At 38.0% G+C, this 21,551-nt stretch overlaps 1 protein-coding gene and 1 long non-coding RNA gene across 13 annotated transcripts in view; both read left to right on the top strand.

Moving 5' to 3' along the window:
- Positions 1 to 21,551, top strand: part of Grip1 (glutamate receptor interacting protein 1) — a 666,343-nt gene that overhangs the window by 296,877 nt on the left and 347,915 nt on the right. The window lies entirely within an intron of this gene.
- On the top strand, positions 11,274 to 16,689 carry LOC144378623 (uncharacterized). Its single transcript, XR_013440506.1, has 4 exons — positions 11,274 to 12,799; positions 13,996 to 14,077; positions 14,550 to 14,616; positions 15,886 to 16,689. It is a non-coding gene; the product is annotated as an uncharacterized LOC144378623 (long non-coding RNA).

Raw genomic sequence — 21,551 nt, forward strand, 5'->3', positions numbered from 1 at the left:
GTATTTGGGTTCTAATCATCATCGAGCACAATTCTTAATCTAAAGGGGCACTTGCCATGTAATCAGAGTATACAAAAATGTATGATCATTTTACAGTTCATCATTTGTTTTCAGTAGGACAAAAATACATCACGCTTCTCCCTAGTCTTTGAAACTTACCACATTGTAGAGGTTTTTAATGGCTTATTGCATGTTATAGGAAAGAGTATGTGTCAAAAACAGTTTCCAGAGAGCCAGGAAATTCATGCAGGGTCTTTCTAGTTACAGTCCACATCATAGCCATCCTCTGTTGCTTTATGGAAAATTGGACCCTATGTTACTGTTGCTATCTTATTAACAATAGATGACTAGGGAATCTTAATTTGCTTATTGGAATATTGCTATTTTCTAGATCCATTACTGTTCATTAAATATGATTTAGAGAATTAATCTTTTATTTTTAGAAGTAAATCCAGGGTAATATAAAAAAGTCTTTCTATTTTCTGATGATTGTCTGAGTTGCTTTTCATGAGAGGGGTTAAGCAACATACTTTTAAATTTATGATTAATTTCAGTACAGTGGCAAGCATTTTGTGAAACAGGTGCCTCTGATTACTGCTGAGCTGGTCTTATGTTTTCATGTTGTACTTTTGCTGGCAGCAATATGTGGTTCATGAATTTTCAGGTGTAGGAAATAACATTTGATTTGTGAAGCCCCCATTTTGAAATAAAACCAGGCACATGTCAAATGTAGCCAATATAGAATGTGAAGCCAACAGTGGCATCCTTGCTGATTCTAAAAACTGAGTGTAGGTTAACAAATAGCTTCGCTGGAGAGTTTTACAAATGATCACAGTTATGGTTAACACTTGTTTTTGTAAACTGTCGCCTACACATGAAAAAAAATGAAGTTTGCAAGTATGTATGTATGTATATGAGTATTTTTGCATTGATGGGGTTGAGCCCAGGGCCTTGTATGTGGTAGGCAAGTACTCTCCCACTGAGCTACATCCTCAGCCCCTTCTTTGCAAGTATTTTGAAGACATGGGTATGAATTTTGATTTAGAAAATACTTTATTCAGTACATTTCACCCTGCCTATAATCATGGTCATATTTCAGGTGTACAAGTGCATAGCAGTTAGTTGGTTATAATTTTCCCCTTTATGGATTTACAGTGGCCTTTCATTATCAAGTGGAACTGGGGAATCCTCAGCATCTGGGATCTGTTGTTTATGGCTGGTTTTATCTATCAATACCAAGGTTTTATGATTTACAGGATAAATGCCTCTTTCATTTTTAAAAATCACAAAGTTTTTGTGTAATGATATTTTCAGGACCATTTGGAAGATGCTAAGCATAAAGTTGAGAACTGTTGGAGCCTTATAGTCCATTCCTTTGGTTTTACATATTAACTATAACAACGTAGTAGCATTCAGTGATTTTTTTTTAAAAAAAATTTTTAGTTGTAGTTGGACACAATATCTTTATTTTATTTATTTATTTATTTTTATGTGGTGCTGAGGATCGAAACCAGCACCTTGCATGTGCTAGGCAAGCACTCTACCACTGAGCCACAACCCCAGCCACTAAGAATAGGACTAGCATAAGTATTTAAGTCCGTGAAGTTGGTGTAGCTTTTATTTTATCATCCCTCAAACCCTTCTCATGACTTCAAAGACTGCCTGCCATCAGGTGCAGCTCCCTGCCACTCTGCTCACTCATGTAAGGGTTAAACCTGGGCTCTAGTATGTGTGAGTGGCATGCCCATGTACCACCTGGTCTTGTGAGTACTTACATGTGCTTGCCACCTGAGAGTGTTACTTTATCATCTTCATGTTCCAGCACCTGGGCATTGCCTAGCCCATCAGGAGATGTTTCTTGCTTGCCAAACTATGAAGGACACTGGTTCCCATCTTCTACCCACAGAAGCATATCTGATTACTTCATAGTCAACATTCACATATCCAGTTGATTAGGAAGTTTAGAAAACAATTCTCTGATCACAAGAGATTTAGTTCGCCACATCCAAACTAAACCTCACTGTGGCTTCTCCTACTACTCCATATAACATAGAAAACAGCTCTTATCACAGTGTTAGAGAAACAAAATGCATGAAGGCAGAAGAGGAAGAAGGAGGCGGAGAAAGAAAACTTATATATTTCATAAGATTTTCTAGATCTGTCTTCTTTTGTTAGAAAGTTCCTGATTCTTAGTCTCCTGAGATTAGTGTGTGTTGGGTCCTGGGTGAAACACTTTTCATGCATGATTTCATTTAATGCACATAACTCTACAAAACAGATATTATTATCCTTATTTTCTAAATATGCTGGAGCCAAAAAAGTCCAATTAACTTTCCCAATGTCACACAATTTTCTGGTCTGCTAAGTACTATTAGTGAAATATTGTTTGAGCCCATACTTTGTGCTGAGGGCTGTGTGCAGTGTGGCGAGCGCCCAGACACTGCGCTCTGTGACCCCCCCCCCCCCCCCCCCCCGTGGCTGCTCAAGGGTGCCCTCCAGATCCCAACCTTTACCCTCTGGACAAACTGGCCTAAGCTGGCTTGGATATAATTCCTTGCCTCTAAAAATAGAAAAAGCAGCAAATGTAGCTACTGTTAGGACTAACTGTTGTGTAATGAGATAAATTTCCTTTTTAGTCCTGCTCATTCAATTATTTTGAATTCAATTGTGCTTTGAACAGGACAACTTGCTTTACTTTCTGGTGTGACTCTGTTGTTGTCTCACCAAATCTGAAATTAGAAACTGATGTTAATAATCCACAATGTGTTTGGACCAGAAGACCCTTGGATTTATTATCACCAAGATGAGCAAGTGGATCCAGTCTAGGGTGGAGATCTTGACTAAGGCTTGTTCCTAATTCCTCAGCAACAAGGAACCAAAAGCAGGAGCACTGTGCCACGTCTGGCCATTGGACTATCTGATTATTAATGCATTTTTTGTCTGTGAGAATTCTCACTCACATTATTAAAGCTATATATGAAACCAATACATTATGAGCAAAAATGTGAATATGGGTATAAACACATTGAAACAGCAGAGTTCTCCAGGGGTCCCCAATAAATTCTTGAGTTCATGTGAATTTGAGAGTGATATAGGAGCTAGTTTCCTTTCTTTACCTTCTCTATTACTAAGTTACATCTGAATCATATTCACCCTGCTTTCAAATAGAATAAATCCCCACATAGCAGAGATACTGGTGGGAAATATTTCTCAAATAAAGCTAAAAATATTGACATGAAGTATAAATATTTCAAGTGAATATTATTCTGGTTCTTGAAGTACAGTGGCAAATTGGTGTCAGGTTCTGTCATTTACCTAACCCAGTATCAGCTTGGCTTTGTCCAGGTGTCTGTCTTACTTTGATGTTGTAATTGTCTCAGACAATTTGCTATTTATTATTTTCATTTGGAAAATCTTTGCTTTTTAGTTTTTCCTTCTTCAGACTGAAAGGTTCCCAAATAATCAGAAATTGTAAGACTTTATTAACATGATAGTGATCTCTTTGTTTGAGATGTAAGAGTGAATCTCAGAAATGACCTGATGTGACTTGAATCTGTTTCCTATTAAAAACAAAAGACAAATTTTACACTATCTAGAAAAAATTCATAGTGAAAGGCATCACTTTTTTTGAAGTGTAGGATTAGTTCTTTACTTTGTTAAGACATTTTATACCTCTTAATTTTTATCAGATTCTTCATTTTTATATCCTTTTTCTCCTTCAGTATTCCCTATGTTCCATTTCCCCCCTCTCACTCTCCTTCAATTCTAAATGTTAAACTCATATGTCCTTCAGTGCCCTATCTGTCCTCTCTACCAGTGAGAATGCTGTGGACTTCTTCCATTAGGTGTCTGGTTCCCTGGTAAATCAACAGGCCCCTCAAATATTCATCTCCCCTTGACACTTCAGCCTCGGGCTTCTGCCAGTACTCAACCTGAGCTGCTTCAGACCATCTGTGGTCCTCACTCCTGCTCCCAAGCTACTGGCATTACTGGAAGGAAAACCTGCACCACCATGGTGGTTGGCCGCATTACAGATTTATGAGTTCCAGCCTTAGCTGGGCTCTTAACACCAGTCATCAATCTTTTGTCTTTATTTCCAGTTGCTCTCTTGCCCTTTCCTTCAACAATTGTTCCCAAATCTCACCTCCCTTCTTCATGCCTGTACACTCTCTCATCCAAAGATAAAGGCTACTTCTGAGTACTCTTGACTCTGCTTTCCCTACCTTCTCCAGCCTCCCACATATCTTTTACCAGAAATTTCATATGTACTTTCCTATCCTCAAAGCACAACAAAGGTGCCTAGTTAATATTAGAATAATTGAATAATGTTGCGTGGCCCTCTGGATTCTACTCCCGCCATTGCACTGAACGTGACCTAGCTAAGATTATCAGTGCAACTTTAAAGCAAAGATCACCAGGAGTTCTTTAGAACTTCCTTCACTTTGTTGATCTTGCTGTCCAAGTTGGCAGGCAGTTGCTCATTCCTTTGGTCTTGGAGTCTTCCCTCTGTCTTGGCATCTGTGGTCCATCTTTTTCATGGTTCTTCCCCACTTTTCGGATGACCTTCTCCTTCTGTGCCTCCTCCTGATTTAGCTCTTTGTCTTTCCTGGAGTTTGAGTCCTTGCCTTCCCACTCTGTATATTCTTTGTAGTTTTGATACCACCGATGAGCTCAGGTTCTTTATGTCCAACTGTCATCTGGGTGCTCCATCATCTCAGATTTCAACTTCTTAGAAACTGAACCTAAGCCCTTTATCCCCTATCACAAACATGTTCATTCTACCTTCCTTCCCTTTTTTAGTTAAAGGCATTATCCTGTTAAAATTTGTACAAACTAGAAACCTAAAATTCACTCCTCACTCTCTGTATTTTCTAAGTTTTTCAATTATATTTTACCTATTCCATCAACTTTAGAGTCCCTTTGCTCCTTGGTGAGCCCATAGTTAGAGCTTAATAAATGTTTATTTTAATTTTATTTTTACCGAAGTGTAGACAACTAGAGTACAACTGGATTCCAAGGGACATATTTATCTTCAACTTTGATATGTATATTAACATTTAGGCTTATTGGAAAGATACTTGGCAGTTTATGATGCCTAGAGGCTAAAATTTTTCTGAGATAAAGTATGCTATTAGAGTCATAGTATTTCATTTCATGATTTTGACCTTGTTCATTAAAAGTAAAGTGGGCAACTGGAGTCTCAAGGACCTTGTAGAGCTGGAAATATTAGCCTGGAGTCTAGAATTCAATAACCATTGATTGCTCAGTCCAAAGCAGTTTACTGTTGATATCTTTTCCCTAAAATGAAATCAATTATTCTTGCCTGTGCATTTTTATTAACAGATCTGCTATTTGGACTAGAATAATGAATTGAAGTACAGTGGCAAATTGAAAATATGAAAAATAAAGTGTTTTCCAGTGACCTCAAAATGTTGATTTAATGATTCACAAGGAATATCAGAGGAACCTTGGTGGAGAAGGTAATAGAAGCAATGAGAATATTTAATTGATTCTAAATAGTAACTTTCAACACTGTTTAAATGTAATATCAAATAAAATTCTGTCTTTTTTTCATAGGGCAGAAAATTTTTTGCTCACAAAAGTTTTGAATTGATCAAAATGATTGGAATTTGCATGTTCTATGTATTTTTTACTCAGTTTTCCTGAAACAATTACTATAAAGTGTCTTCTCACAGAGAATAAATTAAGATGAAAGTGTGAGACATTTACATTTAGAGAAGCAATTCAGATTGCATGGTATTTAAAGGAGTGTTCAAACCAGGTACCTTTAGAGTACAAATTTCAAATTTAAGAACATATTTAAATAGGCAATGGAAATTTTTTCACATGCTGTAAACAGTAAATGAATTATGAATGATTCTTATCTAGTTCTCCAGTAAAGCCCATATATTATATTTTTTATAATAAGCATTATACTTTTAATGATTTATTTTATTTTGACATTTTACAGTGTGTGTGTATATATATATATATATATTCTTTTTAGTCCTTCTAACAATCTTATAAGGTGATTAATCAGCTGTTATTATTGTTATTCATCATTTTATAAATGAGGAAAACAAAGCACTGAACAGTTAAATGGCTTATCCAGTGTCACACTCCTAGTAAGAGTGACTCTTCTCTTGATTAATCGGTTTCAATCTTACCTGTTTCTCTCCTCTCCTTTGAACTCTTTGCAACAGGCCAATTGCACTATTTATCTTTCTATGTGTGGAACACAGCAGGTGCTCAATGTGTGTATTTGTAAAACAGACTAGTCTAAACTAGATTGGCATTTCAACTCTCAGAATTTCTCTTAAAGAATCTTACCATTCATTGGGCTGGGGATGTGGCTCAAGAGGTAGCACGCTCGCCTGGCATGCGTGTGACTCGGGTTCGATCCTCAGCACCACATACAAAACAAAGATGTTGTGTCTGCCTAAAACCAAAAATAAATAAATAAATAAATATTTAAAAATTCTCTCTCTCTCTCTCTCTTTCTCTTTAAAAAAAAAAGAATCTTACCATTCAAATGCCATATTTCATTAGAACCACATAATTCATTACTATCAATATAGTTCTCTCATATCAATATAATTATGTTATTAACTTCAGTATATTAAAACTGCATTTGTAAGTCCTATAAATGAAATAATTGAGAGTTGTCTTGGGAAATATAATAGAGAGGAAAAGAATGAATATTTTATTGTTAATCTACACGGGTTAATTCCATTCTATTAGTTATATATTGCTACATGACAAATTAGCCCAAAACTTATAAGCTTAAAATAACAACCACATCTTACAGTCTGGAGATCAGCTTAGCTAGGTCCCTGGGCTTCTGGGCTCTCGGGAAGTTGTGATCAAGGTCTAGACTGGAGTTATAGTTACCTGTGGGCTGGACTAGGGGATGATTCCTGTCCAGGCTCAATTCCGTGACTGCAGGCAGGCCTCAGGTCGTTGCTGGCTGTTGGTTAGAGGCTTCAGCTTTGGGTTTTGTTTTTGGTTTTTTTCCTCACAAGGTTCTCTCCTTTGGGCAGTTCATATGTGGCAGCTGGCCTTCCTCAGAGCAGGAGAGCCAAGAGAGGGCAAGAAAGGGCATGTCAGCAAAAGCCATAGCTTCTCTGAAACTTAATCTTGGAAGTGACAGCCCATCACTCTTGGCTTCCATTCAATAGAAGAGTGTCACAGGGTTCAGCCTATACTCAAGAGGACAGGGTTACACCAGATGGTGAACACTAGGCAGCCAGAATCATCAGGTCATCTTAAAGCTACCTGCCTTCATATTAAATGTTATTGTTCAACTACAGAGTAAATCAAAAGAAATAAAGTTCCAACAGAATGATCCCTACCTTGTTCAGAATTTTTTAAGGGAAAAGTTACAGAAACTCAATTCAAAGTCACTTTAGCAGGGAAAAAAAAAATATTTAAAAGCTCCCAGGGTTGTCCTGAAAACTAGGTCCAGCAAATTTCTGTTCTGTGGTCCTTTTGACACTCAACTCTTCTTTCTTACTAGTTTTGCATGGATTCTATCAACCTGTCTTGTGCTCCATGGTAACCCATAAAGTCAGGAGGAAAGGAAATGACCCAATTGACCAGATCTGGCTCACTTTTTCACCCCTGGAACCTGGGAGAACATGACAGGAGTAAGATGTCAAAGTCATATGAACTGAATGTAGAGGAAAGAAAAATTGAGGTGCTATCATCACAATAAGGAGCATTGGCAGATGGGCAAGCAAATCACTTAGGACCCCTGCTCCTGTCTGTCCCTTTGTGCCTTTACCTGTTCTGTCTCATGTGGGTTACTATGTTTTTTATTTCATTTGGCCTGTTACAACTGAGTGTCCCAGAATTTTATTTCTCAGAATTCTAGAGCTGGGAAAGTTTAAGATGAAGGTGTTGGGCGATTTGTTATATGGTGAGGTCCTGTTCCTTACAGATATCACTTTCTATACCTCTTCCTGGGGGCAATTTCCATTGGTGGGAGGGACAAGGCGGCTCTCCGAGCCTCTTGTAAATGATCGTTGATGAAAACTTCACTCTCATGAGCTAATCACACATACGCACACCCAGAAGCCTCATTTTTTTTTTCACACTTTCACCTTGGAGTTAAATTTCCCCATACAAGTTCAGGGTGGGGGCACAGACATTTAAACCATAGCTGTGGTAGGTGTACCAGATGATGTACCTTGTCCTGTTTGTAGGAATACAAAGGGAACTACACTTCTCAACAGTTCATGCTAAATAACTGCTTAAAATCAATAACAAAAGGTAAACCACAGTTTTGCAATACAGTTGTGTCTTATAGAATCAAAATGCCTCCTAGGCCTTTTTTGTCCCTTTTCAGTATTAGTAGAGCACATACTTAGACTAAATCCAGTCATCTAACTAGAGTTTCAGCCTGATAACAAAGCTTTATTAGTGTGTTGACTTATAGAAAACACAAGTGTGTGTGTGCACAGATAGTAATTGGGATCAGCTGGGGCCATTTAGGGGTCAAATACCAAGTATCCAAGGTCACTCTTGTGTAAAATTGAACCTAATAAGCTGCAGTCCCTGCTTTACAGCAGCTTATTTGTCATTGATTTTCATTGGTTGTATTCCACCCCACACTTTTGAGTATCTAAAAAATGAGACCTAGGGATTTGGCCATAGCTTTTTATCTAGAGAGTAAATAGAATGGTTGGACAGCTATTGTGATTAAATTAAGTTAAATGAGGTCGATTGCAAAACCCCAAATCATTTGTCAGACCTTGGTGCAGTTTTCCACCACGCTGCAGTCTCTTGTAAACTGGGCCCTGCTCAGAATAACAGTCTTCACCTGAAGCCTCTTGACTCCTCCTCTTCCCTGTCCTGGGAGGACCCCTGGGAGTCAGTGTGTCCCATGGCTCTCACCACTCTCCTTCCAGCTGTAGCACTTTGCAGGCAGGATATTTGGTGGAGAGGCTGTTCCAGCAACTTTGCTTTCTTGCGTGTTTGTCACTAGACATTGTGAGGAAGTGGAGATGCTGAGAAAAACAGAACACAGGCCATGTCTGAGGATGTGATAGGAGATGAATGACATCTGGCCTGGGATCAGGGAGGAGAAGAAAGAAGCAGATTTACTAGTCCCGGATCAAGTGGCCATAGAGGTGAATTTGCCTTCTGAAACTGTCCGTTATTCTCCTGCTGTCCACCTGTTGCCACATGGCTCACACGGTGCCCTACCATCCAGGTCTGCCCATAATAAAATACTTATGGTCTTCATGTATCTCAAGTGTTCTACCATGATGCAAGTTCAAAATCCACCATCCTCTATCTATCGATGTACTCATTCATTCCCCGGATTTTGGTTTTCTCTATCTCCATCCCCAAATCTCGGACTTCCTCACTTTCTTCATCCTTATCCCAATCAAAAAGGTATGCTAATAATGCCATAGAATTATTTGCTAACCAAATGGCTTTCTTCTTAAAATTCACATAGGGTATATGCCTATCTGGTAATTTAGGTCATTATGGTTTATTTCTTTTTTAATTTTAAATTTGTATTTGTTCTAATTAATGATAATGTCAGTAGAATGTATTTTGACACATCATACATAAATGGAGTATAACTTCTCATTCTTCTGGTTGTACATGAGGTGGAGTTTACAGGTCGTGTAATCATATATGCACATAGGGTGATAAAGTCTGATTCATTCTACTATCATTCCTAATCCCATACCCCCCTCCCCTCCCTTCATTTTTTCTGTCTAATCCAAAGTACCTCATTTCTTTCATAGGAACCCCCCTTATTATGAATTAGCATCCACATATCAGAGAAAACATTTGGCCTTTAGTTTTTTGGGATTGGTTTAATGTTTTGCTTTTGGTTTTGTTTGTTGCTTACTTTCGCTTATTAACCCCAATTAATCTGTAAATGATGAGATTTCAGGCAGAGTAAGACAGTTTGGGACTGGGTCACTTTTACTAAATTTTGTTAAGGGTACTCTACATAGATATGAGGACACTTGATAGATATGGGAAACTTGGCAGCCTCTTTTGACAGAAATATTTCTATCTCCTCCACTTTTCTTCTTCAACCACTTTTCAAATTTCTTCTACTTTTTCTTTTTCATATCCAGCTCCTTATTTGGAATTTGAGGCCTAGGCTAACTTAGTAGAATGTTAAATCTCAGTGTAAGTTAATGGAGTTATAAAATTTGGTTGAATTATCAATCACCAGGCATGATAATCAAAGGAACCAGAACCTGGCAGGTAGGGTAGTCCTAGTGTACCCAGAGCTGGTCCAACCTTTCTGGCAACATAGCCTCTTCTTCAGGGAGATGGGGGCAACAAGCACTGCTAGAGAAGGATGGAGAACACATAAAAGGCACATATGGCCTGATGAAATAACAGAAGGTCCTTATGCCAGCCAAGAGGACCCTTCACAGGAAAATACCAGAGGGGAGGTGGGAGGTCCAGTGGTGCTATCATATGCAACGAAATAAATTGCTTTGTGTTGCCTTTAAAAGCAAACCTGTGACCCATGAATAGGAAAGAACTTTTCTTTCTTTCTTTTTTTAAAGCAATAACATGTCTTTATTGTGACCCCCTACTTGTGATGCCAGAGAAGAAACATGTATGCAAGGAGAACCCTGATGGAAAACAGCTCATATATTATGTGCGAACTCTGGCCAGCTGGTGGAATCTGGTTATATAGTGTTGTCATTATGACCATGGACACTGGAGGAAAATGAATCTGGCTTTGACTGCCCCTTGTAACTGTGTGACTTCATCTCTAATTCTCTAAAAGGGGAATAATAATTGACCTCTCTTAGGATGTTGTGAGGCTATAAAATGAGGTGATGCATTTTAAGTGGTTAGTATAGCATCTTGTACATACTAGTTGATCGATGTTATTTTGGGAAAGTCTGAGGTCAAGGGAATCTGTGTTTGGAAGGCAAGCAGGCTTTTATCAGTTAATGATGCGAATCAAAGTGTGCCGTGTATTCATCATCTTTGGGGGATGGTTGAATTAAAGGATCATTTATGCTCAATCTGATTTTTCATGTTAACAGTTATTTACTTAAAATATAAATGAGGAAGTATTGACTTCAACGAGGGGCTTTTCCCTTCTATTTTTTTCCCCCTTTGGTCTCCCTATTCCTACCTACCTGTAAGTTCAAAATTATGACAATGTTGTAAGGAGTAAACACCATTTTTGTTCTGCTGTCCTATTAACCTTGATGGTCTTGCACCATGAATGAATTGAAAGAAAGTGCACTTTGCAATGCATAATGAATGAGCCTGCACTTCTTAAATGTCTCAGTTCTACTATGAATTGGATATTTAGAAAAAATGTGAGGAAATCAAACCCTAAAATAGGCTGTCGTTTGCCAAGTCAAATATGCTTCGTCTGAATGAGTTTTCTTCTACTTGCATCGAACTCAAAATAGTGTTTTTCTAGCACTTGGGGGTAGGAATGGTTACTTAGATTCTTGGGGGACCTGATCTTAAATATCCATGGATACTTAAGAAGAAAACTTGAAATTTATGTGTTGACCATTAATCTTTAGCCCAACTTACTATATATTGTTAAGAACATTACCAAGGAAATAGATCATTAAAAGAGGTTCTGTTTGGAAGGTCATCTCTCTGGGTGTTGAATAACTCCTGGATCTCAAAGCTCAGTCACTTCACTGATAGGTAACTGCCCAAGAGGAAAACGTTTCTGCCTGTTGAAGACAGCATTGGTCCAATGGATGTATTTTCCTCAGATATAAATAAGTGAAAACAGCTGGATTATAACCTGGAAACAAAGTTACTCAGGGTTTTTTATTTGTGACATTTTAACGACCAAGAAATAATACATCTGTGTACTAATTAACTCCAGCTTAGAAACATGGCAAAAAATACTATTAATTCAAGGAAGCAATATTGCCCATTGGTTAAATTCTTATACTCTAGAGTAAGAACTAATTGGAATCCTGGCATCTCTACTTAATTAATATTTAACCTTGTCAAAGTATATTAACTTTTCTAGGCATCTCTGGTTTCACCCTCTATGCAATGTGGGTAAGTGTTAGTTAGACCTGTTGTCTCTCCTGGAGATCAGATCAGATCATTAGAAATGACTTATCACAGAGTTTGCTACTAGGTAAGCTGGTAACTATTATTAGTCAGAGGGAAAAAAAAAAAATGGTCTCTATATCAAGATGCCTAGAATCTGATCCCAGGTTTAATACTATCTAGCTGTGTAATTCTGGACTAATCGTGTCAGGATTCTCTGGACCTTAGTTCCTTAACTGAAGGTGAAAAAAAATGATTAGAAGATTTTGAATATTACTTCCAACTCTAAAATACTATCCTGTTTAGCAGAAGCATTGAAAAATCCCAACTAAAAAAAGAAAGATTCCAGGATTTCTAACTGCTAAATATTTCAGCCTTTACTTAAACATTCCCCTTGTAGGAGAAACACCTTTTGTTTTCCCCCACCTCTATTTCCCTAGGAATTTCATTACCCCCAGTTCCAGGGAAAGGTGTTAAGGAGAAAATTAGCACCTCCTTGCTACTGTTTAAACACTTAACTGTCCTTAATTGCTCTCTTTAAGATATCTCTGTCTTCATGACCTCACAAATCCTGTCTCAATGAGATTCTTAATATCCGTTTACCAAACACAAATTTATCTAACATTCATAAAGAAAAGTGCACAAATTCTGAATGTACCACAGGATGAATCTTTACGAAGAAAACGCATCTTTGTAAATCAAGAAGTGGATCATCACCAGAACCTCACAATTCCCAGCCTGCCTGTTCCAATCACTAACTCGCCTGGAGGTAAACCACAATCTTATTCTCTAACGTCACACCATAGATTACTTCTGCATGTTTTTGAAGTTGATTTAAATTAAATCATCTAGTAAGTAATCATTTGGAATGGAATTGTTGAGCCATAGTGCATACATATGCTCAGCTTTAATAGATACTGCCAAAGAGTTTCAAAAGTGGCTGTATCCCTTTATACAACCCTTCCCTTAACCACAAAAGGGAACAAGAATTCCATTTCTGATCATCTATCTCTCTTTAAAGCACCCCATATTTTGAATTAGGTTATACCCTGAATTACTAAATTTATGCCTGTTGTTCCTGAATAATTATTCAACTGCTTTCATTTTCAACTTGCCTTAGGTTAGAGGGTAAGGAAAATGCTCTAAAATTAGATTATGATGTTGTTTACATCTGACTGTGATGAGTAAACACTCAATTGTACATTTTATATGGGTAAATTTTATGGTATGGGAACTATATCTCAATGAAACTGTTTTGAAAAATGGTCCCACTTTGGATGATAGACTATATGTTCATCCTACTTTTCCCATTTCTTCCATTTGCAAATAATTTTTCTAAAAAGATAAAAAGAAATAAATGAATCTGGCTCCTGCTTTGGCGGGGAAAACAGACTTTGCGTGGCATGGTTTCTGAAGTGTTTGCTAGCAAGAGATTTTCATTCCAAAGCAAAAGAAAGCAGATTATGCTACACCAATAATTAAGGTACTTTTACTGACATTGAATTGGATTTACAATTTATGAAAATTAAAGATGACTCCTAAAATACACATTCCTTATAAATTTTGCCATGAGATTGAATATTTTAACTAAAACTATGATAGCTCTATGGGAACCAAACCACTGTAGACCTTAGTGGTGAAAAATAACTATTTTATCATGCTTTCAGATTTTGTGGGACAAGAATTTAGATGGAGGGCAACAGAGATAGCATGTCTGCTCCCCACTGTCTGGGGGCCTCACTTTGTCATTGGCTTGGACTTCACTCAACTGTCAACTAGAATAACTACACCACGTGGCTTCTCCCCTGGGCTAGAGTGGGCTTCCTCACAACACATAAGCTGAGTTTCAGGATGGAGCAGTCCAAGAGGGCAAAGTAGAAATGCATGGCATTTTTATAATCTGGATTTGAAAATCATGGTTACTTTCATCCTGTTCTGTTGACCAAATCACAAAATTCCACCTAGATGCGAGGAAGAGCACATGAGCCTCATCATTCCACGGGAGAAGCGTCAAGATCACATCATAAAAAAACAACTAGAATGGGAGGTATTGTGAGATGTATTTTTGCATCCCACTTTTATCTGGATTTTCTCTTTCTTTTATGACTATTGTTTCTGTCCTACCCAATTTGATCTTACTGCCGTAATTTCTTTTTTACTTTGGTGTCCTGTTCTGGACAGGAGCTGTGGCTGATCAGATTCAAGAGTTTACAGGGGCTGGATGGCTCTGTACTGTTTGGGCCTTGCCATGAGCCCTTAGCCCTCCCAGGCTTTTGGAGTTGGGCAACTGTAGCCACATGATCCAGTTGGCTTGCAATACTCTGTAGTGTTGGCTCTTTGGGAATTCTGCTGTTCTCAGATATCTCTTTACTTTTCCCTGCTCTCTGTTGGTATTGTCTTTCTTAGTGGCTTGTCCTTACTTGTTTGTCATTTAGAGTTTGTGAGATACATTGTCTCTTAGTTGGGTTTAAAAGTTGGCCATAGGATTTTGACTGCATTGCTCCCTCCGTTTTTTTTAGGTGAGGAGTTGGGAAGATCCAAATTATGACCCCACTGTCATCACCATGTTATCTGAATTCACCAGGAGTATCCTTTTAAGAATATGAATCCCTTTGTGTTCCTGCTGCTTGCACACAGGAGTGGCATCCAGCTTAATTTGTGGAAAGTCCAGCTTAATTTGAACACTTGCCATATTGACCTAGAGTAGAAAAGACTAACTGTCCTTGGGTAGCTTAAATCGGATTTCACTTTTTTCCACTGCAACATTTTACCTTGAGCACTGGGCATATGGGAATTCCAGCCTGCTCCTCTGCCCTCGCAGCCCATTCCCTACCCGATTACTGCACTCCCCATACTAAGCTCTCTATTCCTGAGGAGCTCCAAGTTTGCCTGAGGGCCTTTGCACAGAACTGGCTGAATATTTCTTCCTATGCAAATTTTAAAAATCTATATATTTAGTTTTTGATTGTAGTTGGACATAAAACCTTTATTTTATTTATTTATTTTGATGTGGTGCTGAGGATCAAACCCAGGGGTCACATGTGCTAGGCAAGCGTTCTACTGCTGAGCCACAACCCCAGCCCTCCTATGCAAACATTTTAACTGCCCTGTCCTCAAACAGATACCTGATTTCTTGTCATAGTAGCTCTCCAATCATATGCTACCACATGGTTCCATTTTATTTTCACCACTGCACTTATTGTTAGATGATATCATTTATGTTTGTTTATTGGGTCCCCTACAACAAACACTAACATGTAAGGAATCTCTTTAAACACTGTGTTCCTGGTGTCTGGCACTCAGGAGATGTGGAATCAGTGAGTGTTTGAGAAGTGAGTTACCAGTGTAGGTTCTCTGATACACACTATCATTATAATCTCTAAGCTGCTTTGTCTTGTGGATCTTCATTTACTAAAAAGCCTTTCTATCTCTAATATTCTTGGATACAGTAAACCTGTGACATTCATGAGGAACATGCCTACAGGGACTTCTTCTATCCACAGAGTCACAAATATAACGTAACACTTCCTCCATAAAGTGCAGTAAGTGTAACTGAAAAATTTAAGTGGCCTCTTAACGTTTCTTTGAATACAGAACTAAAATCATTTCTAAAGCCATTAAAATACATTCAGCCACTAAAATAAATGCTACAGTACATTACACAAGATTTTTATTTTCAAGAGGTTCTTATTTTTCCCCTCAGTGCCCTATGGTTTGGCAAATAGGAAAGTCCAGCTTAATTTGAACACTTGCCATATTGACCTAGAGTAAAAAAGACTAACTGTCCTTGGGTAGCTTAAATCGGATTTCACGTTTTCATCTGAAAATTATCTGTTAACAAAAGATTATTTCTAGACAGCACTACGTTCTTGGTTGAAAAGGTTTTCTGGTTCCTCGGCTTAGGGAGAATGCTTCTGAAGCTGTGTGAACAGCCCATGCGCCTTGCTCTCCATCTCCCCTCTTCCTCAGAGTCTCAAGCAGAGACTGACTTGTCAGAGGTGAGATTAATTCATGCTCCGCCCTCCCGTTTTGATTACCTGTAACATCTGGACAATGTTGGCACAAGCTCCACAGCTTCCAGTGGATTCTCATGTCCCTTTCTTGTTCCTTTGAAAGTTTTCACAGCTGAGCAACTTTGTTACCTTTATATAAAACTATTTACCTATAAAATTTTGGTGTCATAGACTGGACTGGAGTGCCTCTAACTCTGCATTGAAAATCTAACCTTTTATTCCTTCACTTAACTCCAGTTTATATTTTTATTTCAAGATTTGTGTCTTTATTGGGTGTTTTACTTTATTTTCCTTTCCCATAAGCAACACAACATGCACAGCATACAGAAGACACCACTCTCCTGCTGAGCACTCATAGTTTTTCACTAGTTTTATAAATTGTTTCCTCAGAAAAACATTCCAGAATTCTAGTGGACATTTTATGTTCTACCTTTTATTCCAAGCACTTTAAATATATTTATCTCATTTAATTTATACTACTCTCCTGTAGGAGTTGGGGATTAAATAGATGATCATATCCCCATATTACTAGCACAGGAAACTAAGGCTCAGAGAAGTAAAAGCAAAATTGACTTCTATCCCAGGTCTGCCTAACTTCAAAATCTCTTGGCCATCTCTTCTCTCTCTCTCTCTCTCTGTAATATTATTTTTGCAAGGATATATATATATATATATATATATATATATATATATATTTAAAATGTGGGTCCTATAAAATATGGGTTCTATAAAATATGAACTCATATATTATATGAGTTCATATTTTATAGGACCCACATTTTAAATATTCAAATGACCCAGGTGAAATTAACTTTAATTACATGTCTTATACCAATATATCAAAATAGCATGATTGCAGTCTGCAACAAGACAAGATCATTAATGGGCCATTTTCCTTTCTTTTGCACAATTCTGGAATAAAATTTGGTCTATATTTGACATTTACAGGCATTTCAATGTGATTTAACCATATTTCAAGTGTTCATTACCTATGAGTGGCCAGAGGCTACTTCATTGTATTTCAGGGAGAGAGGAGGGGAGGGGTGAGAGGATAAGAGAGAGAGAAAGTAACCCCCGTACTTCTGATCCTCATTTCCTCAGTCTTCCTTCTCAAAGCAAAATGCAATTTCTTATGTGATTTTCAGTTATTCTACAATTATTCTATATTGGATGTATTTTTACTTACCTATTATACAAATAGAGACATACTGCACACATATTTTATTGTTTTTTTTTATTTAACACTGTACCTCAGAGAGTCCATTCCTAGTACTGTGTTTGTGTAGGTATGTATGGGTGCATTGGGTTATGTAGGTTGTGTGCATCTATGTGTGTGTTCCATTTTGTTCAACAAATATTTATTGATGACCTCATTTGTGCATATACTTTTCTAGGGACTTGGTTATGCTAGTGAACAAAATTGATACATGCCCTGGCCTTCGTAGAGTCCATGCTTTAGAGAAGAGACAGTCAACATCTATGTAAGTTACATAGTCTGATGGACGATCGTAAGTACTCTGAATGAGAAGGAGGAGAAAAACATGCATTGGGGGCAGTTTTTATAGAAAATAGGGTACTCAGGAAGACCTCATCAGGCAGGTGAGATTCTCTCCCTGTCCTGTGGGAGGCAGGGGGTTACCCGTAGGAGAGGAGCGTTCCAGGCAGGAGGAGGGCAGTGTGAAAACTAAGATGGGAGGATGCCTGGCACACGAGGAGCAGAGGGCCAGTAGAGCTGGAGTGTAGGGAGACAGGGAGCATCTGAGTGAAGGAGTCAGAGAGGGAGGATCAGGGCTTTTGCTGGGCTTTGCTGTCTTCTGTAATAACTAGGACTTTCCCTATAAACACAGGGCGTCTGCTATGTTCTCATCAGCAGCCAGGAACCTTTCCCTCTGTACATCTGTGGATGTACCTTACTTTATTTACCAGTCTCCCATTGAGAAGAATACCTAGGTTGTTTCAGACATGTTTTAATTATGAACGATGGGACAGTAGATATCTTTGAATCTACATGGCTTTGAACACGTATTGACTTACATATAGGATGGATTCCTAGTTATGGAATACCTGGATGAAGGAATTCTTATTTCTAATTTTCTTAGATATTGCCAAATGGTCCTAAAAAGAGGTTAAGCAAATTTCCATTTTCAATGTGTGATAGCAATTTTTTTCCCTGTTACTGCTATAGTGATTAAGGGATGGTATAATTTTTGCCAATCCCATAAGTAAAAATGTTCTTGTTGGCAGCACTTTTGAGCAATCCCTCTCCACTCTAATTCACATAATAATGTAGACTGTACCCCACCCTCCCCACCTTCTTGGGGCTCCCACATGGGTTGGCACTTTACATCTAGAGCAGCATGTATTTTTTTTTAACTTGTTTTCACAGTAACCTTTATTCTATGTATTTATTTTTATGTGGAGCTAAGGATCTAACCCAGGGCCACACACATGCTAGGCAACTGCTCCACCACTGAGCCTCAGCCCAAGCCCTATTGCTTTGTGTTTTAACTGTTCATGTCTTTGTGTCTCAAGAGCAGGGTTAATCTCCTATTTCTTATACCCTTGCCACTAACTAGAACTTTGCTTAACACATAATAAACAGTTATTATTACATTTTTTGCCAATTGACAAGTAAATGACTTAATTCTGTTTTAATTATGCTATATAATCTTATACTTGTGTTATCAATTTAGTAATTAAAATGACAACAATAACTGTCAGTGAAACATTTTGATTTATTGAATTACATATTCTTGACTGCTGGCTGAGAACAATTATGTATTCCTTCTGTAATGCTCAGGATGGAAATGGTCAATTGGTTATCTCATTTCTGATCTCCAAAATAAGCATTTCTTTAAATATACAAAAACCTAGAAGGACTGAATTAGACACCTATGTAGGTGACAGTAAATACACTTTAACCAGGTTCCTGTAGCTTAATCTGCTTCTATCTGGTTTATCATCTTGCAACTGAGCAGCAATTTCTGGTGTGTAGCCTCAGGCATCCAGCTGCTGAGGTCATTAGGCCAGTGGCTACACTGTCACTTGGTTTTGAGAATCTTGAAAATGTGATTTGAGAATGCATTTAGACAGAGGAGTGAGTTCCGGGTCAGGAAGATGTGCAGCATTTCTTAGGCTGTTTCCCAGCATGCTTGGATCCCTGGAGATGATAACATTCCATTTTGGAAAGGTTTTTCTGTGTCTCCTTCCTTCATGCATAGTAAAGGATTTTGCAAAGCCCCATAGAAAATTCTTTATCCCTGTGTTCCTCAAATTGACTTGACCACAAAAAAATTCTATTTTCCTAGTAATACCTATCAATAAGTCACAGAACATTAGTTTTCCATGAAATAGAAGAGAAAAACAAGAGCAGATTTTTCTGTTTTTCATTTTTGTACCAATGGAGGTGAGTTATATAAATTTATAAATAATTATCAATAAATATATGCCTTTTACATTTCTATCACATAATCATCCAATGAGGGGTCACTATTGAATTATGAGTTTGTTTATTGCTGATTGAACACAGAAATAGGCCACAGATGAATAGAACATTTTTATTTAGTGATCTGCTTTTTAATGAACTACATCCTAGGACCAATTAGAAAGATTAAAGCTAACCTGAGAGTTTAGAAACAGGCCTAAGCATAAAAATTGGCATCTGAGTTTAGGAATAATTAAAAAAATTTAATCCAAGTCTATTAATTTCTCCTAACAGTGCAACATTTTCAGATATGTGAACTGTTTCCAGAGGAATGCTTCTAAAACTTCTGTGTTGTCGAAGATGCCAACTGGTGACTGCTCTTGCTTGTATTGTGAATTTTGGAGACTTATTTAACAGGCACTCAACTTTAACTTGTGCATAAAAATTCTTCAGTGCCCCTCCCCTGTATTATAGCTTGCAGTTTTTTAGGCTCTCTAATGCACTCACCTTGCTTCTTCCTTTTCTGCTCATTTTTCTCTCTTCCCTCTCTGTGCTCCTTAAAGCCATCCACTAGGCAGGCAATTAGGGACTGAGCACAGATGCATCCTTTAATTTAATTTCACATTCCATCATCTGAAACATGACCGAGTGTGTGCTGCTTTTGGCCTGCAGAGTGCTGGGAAATCAATATGTTAATTTACCTTCATCTTTTCAAATCATCTTTTAGAGAGCAAGCCCCTCCTGTGAAGAGACTCCTGCTGCAGATGGGGCAGGGACTGTAAGAGACACTGATCCAAGTACCAGTATCTTCATGGTCCCACAACCATGTTAATGAGTTGTGTTCTGAAGTGTATTTGAATTACCTGAAACTTCAAACATTTTCTTTTCTCCTGCTGAAATATATTCATAGTTATTATGATTCTACGTGCCCCTTAAAACCCTCCACACCCCTAGTATATATAAAAATACACCAGAAACAGCTAATACACAAGGTGGCAATGATACAAATGTAGTTCTAGTTCATCTGTTCTACTGGCGGGGTATTTTCATTAGTGAATTCTATGGTTGAATTCTTTGTTTGCATCCAGATCATATTGTTGATTCATCCTTACCTTGTGGTAACGTGAAACCTCCAAGGATTTTCCTACATCAAATGCTCCAAGGTTAAAGGCTACACCTCCCCATTCTCTTTTACCTGTACAATGAAAATGTTTTACATTAATGAAAGTATATCCCTGAGGCATTCTGTCCTTGCCTTGTTTGTCTCATTGTTCATGCAAGTGGAGAGCTTTAGGAGTCTTCTTTTACCTGCTGTCCAGCACATTCACTTGAACTCAGTTGTGTCACTTTCATACTGAGTTAGTTTTATTTCTGCCTTTATGCAAATCTTGAATAGAAATATGAAGTGTGGCAGCTTTAAGAGCTTCAATTTTCAGAGCATTTTCACAAGCAAACATTCAGTCAAGCCTCCTTCAAACCTTGGGAAGTGGACTGAGCCAGTTAATGGGGTCTCCATTTCTGCGGATGGCAAACAGAAGCAGTGGGTTGCTCCTGTCTCACAATGAATACATGACGGCTCTGAATAGCACTCTGGAAGCATTTGGCTTTGTCCTTTTTCTATTACATGACTAATAGCTCACTGAATTTATTCTCAGCTATACTGTTTTCAGTTTTTTGAACTTTGATAAATATTCCTTTGATCCCGTCTTCTAGTACCATTCAAGTTTCCCGTGACCCCGCAGAGATTAACCACAGAGGTTCTTGGATCATGCTTCATCGTTTGTATCTTCTCATAGAAACTATTTGTGTCTCGAGGCTTGAGTGCAGTTAAACTGCAGCACCAGGCTTTTTCCTGAGTATCTTTTCACCTACTATGTTTTTAGGGATAGAGAAAATGAATGCAAGGGAGCTTGGGGCTTCTGTTTGCTCTTCCTATTTTCTTAACATTACAGCAATTAAATGCCTCCCCCAGCAAAAACAGTGATTTGTTCCTTTCTATGGTTCTTACTGTGACTAGAACTAATATAATTAACCTCAACTTCCCAAGGTCCCGCTGACCTAAGGGTAAAGGAAGGCCTCAGTAA

The sequence above is a fragment of the Ictidomys tridecemlineatus genome, chromosome 6 (assembly GCF_052094955.1).
Source record: "Ictidomys tridecemlineatus isolate mIctTri1 chromosome 6, mIctTri1.hap1, whole genome shotgun sequence".
NCBI classification, from domain to species: Eukaryota; Metazoa; Chordata; class Mammalia; order Rodentia; family Sciuridae; genus Ictidomys; species Ictidomys tridecemlineatus.